Source organism: Salvia hispanica, chromosome 4, assembly GCF_029641045.1.
Source record: "Salvia hispanica isolate PSC_SH4W2 chromosome 4, Shi_PSC_v1, whole genome shotgun sequence".
Lineage (NCBI taxonomy): Eukaryota > Viridiplantae > Streptophyta > Magnoliopsida > Lamiales > Lamiaceae > Salvia > Salvia hispanica.
In genome coordinates, this window is record NC_142695.1 from 17860129 (window position 1) to 17875882 (window position 15754).

The 15754-nt window shown below is 32.2% G+C and overlaps 1 pseudogene; it reads left to right on the plus strand.

Annotated features, from left to right (window-relative positions):
- The first annotated feature begins 9969 nt into the window (after positions 1-9969).
- LOC125197056 (vacuolar iron transporter homolog 4 pseudogene) lies at positions 9970-10894 on the plus strand (annotated as a pseudogene).
- The last annotated feature ends 4860 nt before the right edge of the window (positions 10895-15754 follow it).

The window sequence follows — 15754 nt, forward strand, 5'->3', positions numbered from 1 at the left end:
ATGATACTTTCAGCAGATAAAATGATAAAATGATACTTCTGACTGATAAAATGATACTTTGGCTGATAACATCATTCTTTTGTTTATAAACTGATAAAATGATACTTTAACCTGAAAAAATGATACTCGCAGCAAATAAAATGACAATAACCTTATAAAATGATGTATAAGCTGGAAAAAATGACATATAAGCTGATAAAATGATACTATCAACGGATAAAATGATGTTTTAATCTCACAAAATGATATATAAGCTGATAAAATGATACTTCTGACTTATAAAATTATAAAATGATACTCGCAGTTGATAAAATGATACTTTCAGCAGATAAAATGATAAAATGATACTTCTGACTGATAAAACGATATAATGACAAAATCATAGTTGTAGCAGATAAAATGATAATTTGGGTGATTATATTCGAAACCACTATTACAAAACGCTATTATCAAGTCATAGAAGTTAGTATATAGGGGGTTTAAATTCTCTAATCATCTTTTCAACATCAATTTCTTCTTTTTTGCTGTCATTATCAAACTTCTTCTTTATCATTGTAAGTGTCTCAAAAGCCTTCTTGTTAGTATCTCCAATAAGCAATGCTTCAGTATATCTGGCACGAAGTTTTATGAAAGACTCTGTTCCCTTCTTCGTTAAACCCGAATTCCAGTTACGAACAGGACCACCCATGTAAGTCTCCAAATGGCGCATCACATAAATTCCACAGTCAACTTTATTTGTATCGTTCTGCCATGGCATATTCATGTATCTGGTTTTTGACAGTTTGACAGTTCTTCCCATTGATGGATTGAGTCCATTTCCAAGATAAGTTCGGAAGAAATTTCTCTATTCAAATAACACAAAACATACATGAGGTTGATTAAAAATTATATTATGTTCCATACTGAATTATAGTCAATGCATTTTAACTAATAAATACTGAATGCATTTAACTAAACATACCAGAGTACTTGGTGCATCTTCATATTTCTTCTCAAGTAAATCTTGACTAACCAGAGAATTGTCAATCACATCCATCATTTGCATTTTGAGATTGAAGCAGATGATATAATAATGTTCGTACGCCCAGATTGGAAAGAATATCTAATTTTCAAAACATTATATATAAATGTCATTTTCAAAAATATAGGTATGTTGTTCTGTAAGGGATGTGATCATATCATAACCCATATTTATTGTGATAACCTAATAACCCTCATTTTATGGATGAAAAGTATCATTTTGTAGAACAGAATATCATTTTATGGACGAAAAATATCATTTTTAGTAAAAATGATACTTTTGACCCATAAAATGATAGGGTTATTAGCTTATCACATAAATATGGGTTACCATTATAACGCACCCTTGTTCTGTAATGTATATCTAATTATGACTTACCAGGTCATAATTTTCCCATTTGAAATTTTCAATCTGTGACACAAATTCATTCAAGTTTGAGCAAAATCTTTCTCGACTCTCTGCTTCAGTCCAACCAGATCTCCTTGCAGTAATGTTGTAAATCTGTCATGTTTACATTTTTGTAAATATATTTTAACTTTTAATGTAATACTATTATTTATTTACTCGTTTACTGTACCGTAGGTGTGGTGTTGATGAAAAGACGACTCGGTGATGCCTTTGATTTGAATTTTTCATTGTAGTTGAGGAACACAACCCATGCATCTATGATGTTGATCCTGACGTATGAATGTGGAGCTGTGGAAGTCAATCTTGAACAATGTGATCTTGTCGTTCTCATAAACTACCTCATAACTGATTTCAAATTCATATTTAATGTTAGTTAAAAGAACTGAATAAGAATATAATTATGTAATTCAAAACTTACTGTTCACTTTCTTCATCTTTCATCAACCAGTACATTATTTCTCTCTCTTCTTTATTCAGCTTTCCTTTCAGATTTACTGCTCTGACATTGTAGGGAGAGCACATTGCTTCAACAATTTTCTTTGTTGTTCTGACCACTTTCTCCTTCTCCTTTTCGACTGGAGGATCTTGATCTTGAGAAACCATCTTCTTCCCTTTGTCTTTATTCAAATTTTATTCTCTCTGTTTTAAAACTTCATCATCTCCTTTTTCAACATTTATATCCTTGATGACAGTGGATATTATGTTATCAACTCTGTCATGCTTTCATTTTAAAAAAATATAAATTGTTATTGACAGAAGGGATACTATTTTATGATGCAAAAGTATCATTTTATGATGCAAAAGTATCATTTTATCATTTTATTATGCAAAAGCACAATTTCTATTATTTTTTTCAGGCAAAAGTATCATTTTATCATTTTATCATGCAAAAGCACAATTTCTATCATTTTATCATGCAAAAGTATCATTTTATCATTTTATCAGGCAAAAGTATCATTTTATCCGCTTAAACTATCATTTTATGATTCAAAAGTATCAGTTTTCAAATAAAACAGAACTACCAAAAAACATCATCAAACATATATCATTTTAAACATATAAACAATCATTTTATGTACTTAAACTATCATTTTTAAAAGTTACCTCATATTCTTCATTCTGAACTTCTTTCTCTGAAACTTTTTCCTTTTCTTTTACAGCTGCTTTATTAGCCTTTTCCTTTTCGCTTTCATTCTGTTTCTCTTGCTCGTTTTCCACCTCATCATCTTTTTCCTTCTCCACATCCTTTTCCCGATTAAATTCTTGATTCTCATTAGGACTGTCATCACATTCAGGTATCAGAGTGAAGGTAGGGAACTCATTCTTATTTTTCAATATATATGTCCTCTCAGCAGCTTTAGTTAACTCAATCATGATATCAATCCATTCAGGATCATCAGTTTCATCATTGTTTATAGCCTGTGTCATTGTATCCTGACTTTCTATAACATGCTTCACACCTTCCTCTCTCAATCCCATTGCATTTCTCGTTGTATCACAGATTATCTTAAAGCTATTGAGATTCCTGAGTTTATCCGGCGCTGCTTCAAGGACATCAACCATCTTCAACATTGAGGCTTTAACATCCTTTGCAGCTCCCTTCCATTCATTTATGAAATTCTCCCATTCATTGGTTGTCCCCACTTCATCATGATCATGATGATCATTTGTCTTCAAAACTTCTACATCTTGAGATTCATCTTCTTCGTCATCTTTATCATTTTCTTCATGTGGCTGCTTTTTATATCGGTCATACATATGACCCAGACCAAATGTTGAATTCTCCATTTCTGCTCTTTGTCTATCTTTCAACAGTTCTGCAGTCCATCCTTTCACTGTTGGGTAACATCTTGGCACCATTTTTTTTTCAAAGAGAATCTTGTCCACGTAACAAGCCTACATTAAACAAAAACTAAATATTAGTTTTTCTGTAAATAGATTCATAGACAATGGAAAACAAATATATTCTTACCACTACAAAGATAACTGGCCCGGTAAATATCTTTGCTGTGTCTTTTTTCCACCTCTTTTGTGTTTCATGCAATCTGGATATGACATAGCCACACCAATTGTATTCTTTGATCTTCTCAACATCAGCTATGTAATCTAAAATTTTTGGCCTCAAATTTCCATCAGCAGGAGTGTTAATCAAGGCATACTCCATGAGAACCATAAAAGTCCATTTGAAGAACTCACCACCTTCTTTGTCTCTCTCCATCTGCTCTACAACATACTTTGGCACCATTTTTTTCTCTCCACCTTTACAGAATTTAGCAATTTCAGTTTTGATGTGGGTATTTTTCTGAAATTTGCTTTTATTGATAGGTAAAGATCCAATCGGGAACCCAAGAGTTATGTGAACATCTTCATCATCTAAAAACAGTGATTCCCCACTGTTCAACTCAATTGATGAAGTTTTACTGTTAAAGTTGTTGATTAGATAATACGCTAATGCTCTTGGGAAACTTCTTATATTGAAGTTTAGGAGTGCGCCAAACCCAATCTCTCTAACAGCTCTTCTTTGATTCTCGTTTAGAGATTCAAGCATGTCAACGAAGAAGTCAGTATTCCTTCTTCCTGCCAAAGTTGCTATCCTAATGACTGCAATATCTTGAACAACTTTTTTCTTGCTCTTCTTTGATGCTGTCTTACCATCAGTTGTATCGTCATTCTTTCTTTTCTTCTTATTTCTTATATGTTCTACTTCTTCTGCTAATGTTCTACGTTGATCATCATCATCATCACGAATGTTCTTTCCTAATAAACAAAAGATTTCAGTGTGTTAAACAGTTTATGTCATTATATAAAGTCAATGTATCATTTTATAATCTGAAACTATCATTTTATCAAGGGCAATTATCATTTTTTCTTCTGAAACTATCATTTTCTATATTTCAATGAGTTTAAAAAAGCAGAGAGGGAATAACTTGTCACTTAAGTAGAACAAAACACTACTTACAAAGTATCATTTTATCATTTTCAGAAACTATCATTTTATGCACCCAAAGTATCATTTTATCAAGCAAAGGCACAATTTCTACATACAAAAACACAGAGATACATACAACAACACACACAAAAACACAGCAGCAGTAGCATCAGGACACACACACAAACAAACATAAAGTATTATTTTATCCCATGAAACTATCATTTTTTCATTCAGAAACTATCATTTTATCCCATGAAACTATCATTTTATTCCATATCCCATGAAACTATCATTTTATAATCTGAAACTATCATTTTATTAAGGGCAATTATCATTTTTTCTTCTGAAACTATCATTTTCTATATTTCAATGAGTTTAAAAAAGCAGAGAGGGAATAACTTGTCACTTAAGTAGAACAAAACACTATTTACAAAGTATCATTTTATAATTTTCAGAAACTATCATTTTATGCACCCAAAGTATCATTTTATCAAGCAAAGGCACAATTTCTACATACAAAAACACAGAGACACACACAACAACACACACAAAAACACAGCAGCAGTAGCATCAGGACACACACACAAACAAACATAAAGTATCATTTTATCCCATGAAACTATCATTTTTTCATTCAGAAACTATCATTTTATCTCATGAAACTATCATTTTATTCCATATCCCATGAAACTATCATTTTATAATCTGAAACTATCATTTTATCAAGGGCAATTATCATTTTTTCTTCTGAAACTATCATTTTCTATATTTCAATGAGTTTAAAAAAGCAGAGAGGGAATAACTTGTCACTTAAGTAGAACAAAACACTATTTACAAAGTATCATTTTATCATTTTCAGAAACTATCATTTTATGCACCCAAAGTATCATTTTATCAAGCAAAGGCACAATTTCTACATACAAAAACACAGAGACACACACAACAACACACACAAAAACACAGCAGCAGTAGCATCAGGACACACACACAAACAAACATAAAGTATCATTTTATCCCATGAAACTATCATTTTTTCATTCAGAAACTATCATTTTATTCCATATATCCCATGAAACTATCATTTTATAATCTGAAACTATCATTTTATCAGAAAGTATCATTTTATCTACATTTAAACAGATCATGCAAACACATAGCAACACACAAAGCAAAACACACATAAACAAAGCAAAACACACACCAGCAGCATATATTGTTATGCATGAACGATATTGTATAAATATAAGAAATATCTACACTAAAAAACTACAGAATCTAAAAATAATCGAGAAAATCATCAGCAAAATGATAAATCGATCAAAATCAAAAGTGAAATAAGTAATAAACTTCATCCAACCTTTCTTCGATGAAAAAACTATGATTTCCTTCGACATATTCCAGAATTGTGATGATTTTTCCTTCGATTCGTAGGGTTTCAAATGCGATTCAGAGTGTTTGAGTGTTTCCTTCGATTCGTAGGGTTTGAAATTCGATTCAGAGTGTTTGAGTCTGAGATGAATTCAGATCGTTTTTTTTTTTCCCACCAATTTTAAAATTGAAATGACAATTTTGCCCTTAATATATTCGAAAATGATAGTTTTATTTGATAAAATGATAGTTTTGTTAGATTAAATCTAGACCACATATTTTAAAAATGTGTGGTGGAGATTTAGTTATAGGGTTATCACACAAATTGGGGTTATCATTATAATGTACCCCTGTAAGCACATATGTAGTTATCATTCTCCTTCAATTCATGTTTTACGATATTTATTTTGATTTATATGTATTTTGATGGATTCGAATACTTTAAAATTGTTATTAATATTATTAATGCTAAGTGAAATTAATATAGGAACTAGAGTAAGTTACTTGCTTCTTAATCCTTTTCGGTGAGGCTTTAGTATCCATTTTAATATATAGGAGTACTAACTTATATACTGTCTCACTTCAAATTCATAACTAAGTACTGAAAACTTTGCTCCACGAACGAATTTACATACACATATTAAGTGGATTGAATATTTTACTTATTACACAATCAATGTATATAATCAACACTCATGCATTCATAATATTTTCCTTTTATCTAATTGTATCGTATCATTACAGACGAAATTAATTGATTTGTTAAGACAGCTCTCGTTTTCAATTACCTAACTTAAAATACAAAGTACTAACTTAAAATACAAAGTAACTACAAAATCCTTTTACGCAGTGGAAGATAGAATCCAGAGTTCTGATCAACCAATCAGCTATCAGCACCTTCTCATAAATTTATTAGCTACACATTGCATAGTGTGTGGACTGCACACAAAATCCATCTGTAAAGGTGACAACACAATACATGCCTTCTTATAAGTGAACTACTCCACAGTATATTTGAACTCTTTTTTAGTGCAAAACGTCCTCATGATCCTACTGAGTTTTTTGAAGATACACCTATAAGAGCACAAGAAGGAAATGCTGAAGCTTTTTGCTACTCTACTCAACGAATTGGAAGTTTGTTTTCTTATATAACAAATCGAGATCAACTCCGCAATAGAGAAGCTCATATTGTCCTTCGAGATGATTTGATTGAGCACATTTGGGATAAATTTGGCACAAATAGTTGAATTTGTAATGTTTATCTTTTTTAGTAATCTTTCTTATTTTTCACTTTAGTTTGTAATTTGGTTTGTTTATTTTCTATTATTGTACCGTATTTCTTTTATTTGTGTATTTTTATTATATTGTACTTCACTTATATATGGATGTGTAATAATTTTTATTATAAATTTGAATTATAAAATAATTTATATAATTTTATATGAGTTTTTTAATATATTTGAATAAATATAAAATTTATATTGATTGAAAGTATATGAAAAAGAAAATATGTATTGGGGTTGAGTTGGAGTCATTGATGGAGGTAAAAGTTTTAATAAGTTGGGGGTTGTATATGTGGATGAAAGAGAAATGATTATTTAATTCAAAAGTTGATTGGGGTTGGGTTGGATGGGTGTCACCAATGGGGATAGTCTTAAAGCTCTTAATGGCATTTTTGTTTTTTTTGGTCCAAAATCACCTTTTGATATTATGGAAAAATTAAGGTATAAAAAATGTAGTTCACTAAAACTACATTTTAAAGAACTTTTATGTACATTACTTTTTTATTTTGTTTTAAATTAACAAAAATAGTTTGAAAATTGTACTATTATTAATTAATTGATTAGTTTTATTATTACTTTTTACTTTAAATATGTAGAATTATATTTTGATTAAGATTTGTATTTTTAATTTTTTAATTAAAAGTTAGTTCCGTTTAAGAAAACATTAAAATTTCCCAAACAATTAAATGTTTTTTAATATTATTTTATATATAGAAATTATAAATTAAATCTACATACCATTCTTATAAAATATTGCAATTAAAATATGAAATTTATTGTATATCTCAATAGAATATTATTAAGATAAAATTTATATGGAATTCATAGTTAAATTTATAGTTTACTAAAATAAATTTAGAAACCAAATTTATATATATATATATATATATATATATATATATTCAATTTCTAATGCAAAACTTGGTCTTTGTTATGGTTCCACTGTAAAAAAATTATTTTCATATATATTTATAAAATATATTTAAATATATTATAGTACTCCTTATATGGTTTCGGTGAACTATATTTTGGTACTTAAGCTTGCTATAATATATAAAGGTTGTTTGGACCAAAAAAAGACTAAAATACCCTTTCGGAGCATAAGGGTATTTTGGAATAAAAACTATTCAAAAAGTGCAAAAATCTTCAACGATATTACATGAAAGTTCAGGGACCTGTAAGATATTTTAAAGTATAAGGAACGCGTTTCAAAATATAGCAAAGTTCAGGTATAAAAAATGTAGTTCGCTCCCTTCTTGATGTGTACTGTTAATTTCTTATCACAGGAAGAAAAATAATAATTACTTGATATTATTATTATTATAAAAACAATTCCTCAAAATTAGTTTAATTATAGACTATAGATTTATTGCAATAATTTGTGTAAATTCACTTTATTTATCACAAACAACAAATCATATTTCATACTAATATTTTCACGAATTGACAAAATTGATTTTAAGTGTGATGTTGGTCCCGATTATTTTTGAAACACTAAGTTTTTTTTGGTATATGCAGCTTGCAGTAGTTAACATTTAATTATAATATGACGCTATAATAGTTGACCATTTTCTATTTCAAAATTCACATTAAATTGCGATGGTTAAATGTGTGTACCTAATGCCAAATTTATTAGTACTTCTTTTTGGGATGAACGGTGTAGGTTTTAATAAGCATACAGTATGAACTCATGTAATTGACTTACGAATATGACATTTTCGTTTCTCAGATATATATAGTACTCTAATTTTTGTGTAGTAGAGCAGGGAAGAAATAAAAAGAAGAGAACCCGATTTTTGCGGAGATGGAAATAAAAAATGTTCAAGGAAGAAAAAGGACAAAATATAAAAAATTAAAAGGCTAATATTATTATGAATTGCAAGTGATGAATATACTACTAAAAGTTCCAAAATACCCTTAAGACTTCAGTAATGTAGAGGCCAATTAACGTATTTATAAAGTAAAACATACTGTCTTAATTAAGTCATTTAGTCGAGGATGACTTAGTGGTGTTAGAGTACTACGGTAAGTTGAAAGTCCACAAACCTTTTTTACACTTAATTTTTCAAGTACAATTTACATCTGTGTTTATTTGTAGACTATTCTCCATGTGCACACTATAAAGAACGCCCACATATGAGTGGGGCGGTACGATATATTTTATCAAAAATTTGGTACGAGAGAGTATTTTCACCTTACAAAAATTTTCGTTATACCGTGCTTTGGTATACCTAATTTCAATATGACAAATTTCAATATCAATATTGTACCTCATTTTTGGTATATCGTACTTTTGCGGTATACTAGACTTTCGACATTAATGAAAATAAAATATATGAGTCTTTAGAATATTATTTAGATTTTATAATTATATTTTATATAATTATATTTATATTTAATAATAGATTTTATAATTTAAAAATATACTATATATGTAATTATATTTATATTTTTCGTATATACCGCAAATTCGGTATACACTCTTTTTTGATAAATCAAAATTCAGTATACACTGTGTATGTGATACATACCATATTTTTGGCATATAATGTAATCACGTTAAAAATGGTAATATACTGATTTTCGGTTGCCGCAATATATGGAAATTCATACCATTACATTACCGAAATATTTCGATAAGTATGAAATCGTACCAAAAATATATTTCGGTAAGGCATGATACCATACCAAAAATTTGATATTATCAGTATTTCTCTAATATATGATAAGACCAATATTTCGATATTTTGTTATTTTTTCCAACCGTACAAGTTCATTTAATACATTTGTCACCAAGTATGAAGGATAGACCTAAAAGGGTAGATATATTTAATTACGACTAATTACACTTTTTATTTTTGTTCTTTAGAATAAAATTAGTGTCAACTGAAGCTAATATATAGTGTCTTCCTCTATAAATACCTCTGCGTAGCCATTAGCCAATTCACATCATCTCTACTTGCAAAGCAAAGCCCTCTCTAATCTTCATATATGGCTGCATCAAACCAGCTCCAAATTGTAGTCCCTAATGATCTCCCCAAAGTGGAGGAAGAAATCGACTACTCCGAAAGGGCACAGTGGCTCCGAGCGGCGGTGCTCGGAGCCAACGACGGCCTGGTCACCATTGCGTCATTGATTCTTGGAGTCGGAGCCCTCAAACACGAAGCCAAGGCCATAGTCCTGACCGGCTTCGCCGGACTTTTCGCGGGAGCTTGCAGCATGGCCATCGGTGAGTTCGTGTCGGTGTACACACAGCACGACATAGAGAAAGCGCAGAGGAAGAGAGAGAAAGGGAACGGAGAGGAGAGGGAGAAGCTTCCGAACCCTTGGCAGGCCGCGGGGGCTTCGGCCCTCGCCTTCGCGTTGGGGGGCGTTATGCCGTTGCTTGCGGCTGTCTTCATTTCTGATCATAGGGTCAGGATGGGGGTGGTGGTGGCGGCCACCACGTTGGGGCTGGCGGGGTTCGGAGGTGTCGGGGCGGCGCTGGGGAAGACTAAAGTGGTGAGGTCTTGTGTGAGGGTGGTGGTGGGAGGGTGGGTGGCCATGGCTATCACATTTGGTCTCACTAAGTTGCTTGGCTCTAGTGGATTTGCAGTCTGATTTTTCATGTTGCTCTTTTGTGAGTGAGTTTGGGTTCGTGGAAGATATATATATAGCGCAGCTCAGTTGGTGAGATCGGGGATGCTCAAGTCTTCTGATATGTATATTTATGGAGTAACTATAAAAAGTATTGCAATAAAATGTGCATCAACACTTAACCTAGTGTTCATGCAATTTATATATGTACGCATTTTGTTAGATTTTTTTTTTTGAATAATTAATCTTATATTGTATCCATCAGTTCGATTTATATCACGTACTCCTATACTATTTATGTTTTCAGTTCATTTCTAACTTAATTTATTATTTTAGCATTGCCTTGTTTCTTAAATTTTGTTCTCAACTAAAAGAAAATATAAAGGGGAACAAATTCGTACCAAATATAAATCGAATATATACAAGCATGATACTTGAAGTCTTTGAACCATGAAATAATTCATGTGACTATTGTTTTTTTTTTTGCCACCACATGACTCAAAAATTTTAAACTGGGGGTATCTTTTACTTTTGGATAGATTTATCTGTCGCAAGTTCATGTTACACTATCTATCCATTAGGGCATTAGCAATGGTGACCGATCGAAAGGGTCGAGCGATCGGCGACCCTATGGGCTCTCAAAGGTCCCTATTGTGGAGATGGGGCTATCTCCACTCACCAAGGCCGAACAATCGCCTCAGACGATCCGCCATCGGCTCTCCATGGGCCCTGAGATAGCCCCCATTGCGAGTGCCAGACCGATTATCAATTTTTTATTTATTAAAAATTAATTTATTAAATTCCTTCCCCTATAAATACTTCATCCTAAATTATGTGTGAGAGAAAAATATGAGTAGAGAATTAATTTATTATGTATATTAATTTAAGTTATTTAGGTTTTGATTAAAAATAAAAGAAAATAGTATTGATGTGGAAATGAGATAGACTCTGTGATGAGCTCACATTGCCGAGAAATAAGCTCCGAGATGGGCTACTGACGTGGCAGAAGAAAATCTATACAATATATAAAAGGAGAGTTTTGGGAAAGTTTTTAATTTTAATAATTAGGGGAGTTTTTAATTTTAAAAAGTTACACTATTAAATTAAAAATGTAGATGTGGGAGGTTTTGGGGGAGTGGGAGGTTTTATAATAATTTATAAATGAAGATATTTTATTTTGGGGGGAGTTTTAATTTAAAAAAATTACACTATTAAATTAAAAATTGTAGACGTGGGAGGTTTTGGGGGAGTGGGAGGTTTTACAATAATTTATAAATGAAGATATCTATACAAGGTTTATGATCAATTGAGATTTTTTAGGGTAATTGAGAAATGAGATGCAATATCAGTCACTCATTTTTATTAAATGAGTGGTCCAGATTTTGCCACATAAAAAATATTTTTAGATTAATTTATTACAAAAGGGTATAATGGTAATTAAAATTCAGCAACTCCCATCTCTTGCTCTCTGCTTCTCGATCTCTCTCTCTCCATCTCTGAGGTGTTCCTTCCATACACTGAGGAATCTCCTTACACAAAATTGCACCTCGAATTCGAGCTCCGTTCATCTCATGATTGTATTCCTCCATCAGAGAGAGAATTGGAGATCAGATAATATAGAAAATCGAGAAGAAGATGAAAATTGAAACCCTAGGTAGAATCTGAACGCCGTACAGACTGTGCAACAACTGCCTATCGAGATCGGTGAAACCGAATTTCAGACGAGTTTGGCGGCGGAGTACAAATTCGAAGGTGTGGAGAGAGGATCGAAGTCTGATAAGCTCGATAAGGAGCGACGACATCGGCCACATCTACCTCTGCCGCCTCCGAGGCGCGGCGGACGACAGTGTTGTTGCAATTATTTAATCAGTTTGATGAAATCCTCAATTCAGATGAAATAGCGAATCCTCAATTCAGATGAAATCAATTTTTAATTTATTAATTTAGTGTTGTTGCAATTATTTAATTAGCTAGAATTGTTGTATATTTGCAGATTATATGCTCCGATTTTGACCTCTCTTTATGCTTCGCCGCCGTCAAGTACCCTGACTTCTCGCCGCATCCACCATCGCCGGCGAAATCCTCCACCGCATCGGCACTGACTCCGTTCTCCTGCATCTCCAACCGCCTCTTTTGATATGTGATTTGGTGATGATAGTCGGAAGGAATTGGATTGGATTGGATTGGATTGGGGAATAAGCTTAATCATAATGCACTCAAGGTGTTTGGTGATATTCCCCAATTGGGAATTAGTCATCTCCTTTTTTTAATGTTGTTGTTGACATTAATTATATGTAAAACGTTGCAGTTGAAATTAATTATATAGTTTGTTGACATGAAAATGTTTATTCTTGACATGAATTATATAGCTCGTTGACATAATAACGTTTGTTGTTGACATGAATTATATAGGTCGTTGACATAAATTTTATGAAAAATGTTGTTGACATAAATTATATGTAAAACATTGTTGTTGACATGAATTATATGTAAAATGTTGTTGTTGACATAAATAATATAGGTCGTTGATATGAAAATATATGTTGTTGACATTAATTATTTGTAAAATATTACTGTTGACATAATAATTGACATAAATAACGTTGTTGACATAAATAATATCAACTACACGTACAAGCCTACAAGCCATGTCAACTATGTTATATACTATGTCAACTTCACGTATAAGCCATGTCAACTACACATAGAAAACATGTCAACAACAATTATAAGTCATGTCAACTACACGTACAAGCCATGTCACAACAATCAGAATTGTTTTTTAGTTGTTAACATATACTACTCCCTCCGTTCCACTTAAGATGACATATTTTCCTTTTTTGTTTGTCCCAACTAAAATGACACATTTCCCTTTTTGAAAACTTTCTCTCTCCAATTAATACACTCAACCACTTTTCCTACCCCTATTAAAATCCATCTTTCTTTCTTTCTCTATTTCAATACATCCACCCACCTTTTTTCTCTCCAATTAAACATATTAACCAATTATTCCTAAAACCCCGTGCCGGCTAAGGAATGTGTCATCTTAGCCGGGACGGAGGGAGTACAAGTTATTGACATTTTCTTATTAGTTGTTGATATTTGATTTTGCTCTCTATTGACATCTATCGTATGATTTTCTTTTTTAATTTTAAGATTTATTTTCTGAGTTGTACACACTTTATACAAGCTGTTGACATTTGGTTATAAGTTGTTGACATTTCAATACAAGTTGGAGTCAGGCTTCCTTCCGTGCTCCTCGCCGATGAGGTCGTCCAGACTGCCCCAATCCTGCCTGGAGGGGTAATTACAAATATAATTCATGTTTTTAAGGTTAATTACAATTAAAAATCATGTAAACTATGTTAGGTTTGGTATACTGAAAAGCATGTTTCGAGCAAGTTTCGCTCGAATAGAATCTTGCTTGTATACGTAAAACTCTACAATCCACTTTTAACCCGATTCAGTATTATTCGAGTAGTCTCGCACGAATAGAATCACTATTATTATTACATTGTGTTTGCTTGTGCATTTATAAGATGTTTTACAAACATTTAAATGCATAAGAAGCAAACAAAGTCTAAGTCTTTTGCTTAGTAAACTGGTTGTGGGCGTCGTCCACTTTAAGGTAACACAGTCGGTTCTATGCAATGCTTTGCAAAAGAAAAAGAAGAATTTCACAACCCAGATAGGCTTAGACTACCTATCGTGAAAGGTTGCAATGTCAGTCCGATTATTTCTAAGCCTTTCTGAAATAAGATGACGTTGGTGTGGTATAACACTGAATGGATCTAACAGCAAGACGTGTCTTTATGCTATCTACTGAAAGACTAGGTCTTGATAAAATACTATTTCTTAATCTACATATGTTAGCATTGAGCATACGGTATTGATTATGCACTACTTTGACTTATCAAATGGTGCGGGTTTTTCGCAACTCAATAATCCTGATATATTGGGTAGTGGTGATTAATATCTAGCGGTGCTAGGATTGCTATTATGTTGAATCGTGCACGAGGTGAGTCTCGTTTGATAATGTCCTCAAGAGGAGCTCGAACAAGGTTTTATTATTCGAAAAACTGGCCAGTTGGAGTTTTATTACTCTATGAATAATAAATAAATGATTCTTGCTAAGTCCACTCTTGGAATTAATAAGATATTAATTAATTAAGTCCATAGCAGACATTAATTAATTAATGGACATTTATATCTTAAGCGCATGAAATAAATAATAAACAAAGTGGAAATCCGAATTACTTATAATTTCGGATTTGGATGGGGAGAGTTCAATATTACTTCTGTGGTGGCTGCTCGTAATATTCCAATATAAGCTTGTATTAAATTGTGGGTTCAATTTAATTAGTAAAAAGCTAATTGGGCGAGCCCATATCCAAAACCTTCCATAGATCCCTGTCTGGGCCCAAAAGGAACTTAATATAAATAGGAGAATAAAGGAGACAGAATTAACACAATTTTCATATTTGTAATTTTCGAAAATTTCAGCTTCCCCAGCTGTAGTAATTTTCGAATTCCACTCCTTTTTCCAAAAGGATTTCTTCTGTCTTCTTTATTCGAGTCCTAGTATTTTGATAAGATCAGCCCACCCTGATATCGAGATACAGTTCGGGAACCAGAGAGAAGATCCGTGGTCTAGTATTGAAGATCATCACGTGGAGAAGGCGCAAGCAATCGACGATTCTTTGGAGAATCAAATCGGTAACTCTAAACCGTAGAAATCATGTTTAGGATTTATTTTCTATGAGCATGAATTATTTGCGTTCTAGCATGCAATTATCTGTTTAACATGTGAATTGATTAATCGCATAATCGGTCAAATAGATCCTACGTCTGATTTATTTGTTTTGTACAAGTCTTCCGCTGTGCAAGGGGCTCCAAACCCCATCAAACTATATATACTAGCTGTGTCAACAACTAATATAATTATGTCAACTATGGTGCACATCGTGTCAACGGCACATACAAGTCATGTCAACTACGGTACATATCGTGTCAACTACACATACAAGTCATGTCAACTATGTTACATACTATGTCAACTACACGTACAAGCCATGTCAACTACTCATAGAACACATGTCAACAACAATTATAAGTCATGTCAACTACACGTACAAGCCATGTCAACAACAATTAGAGTTGTTTTTT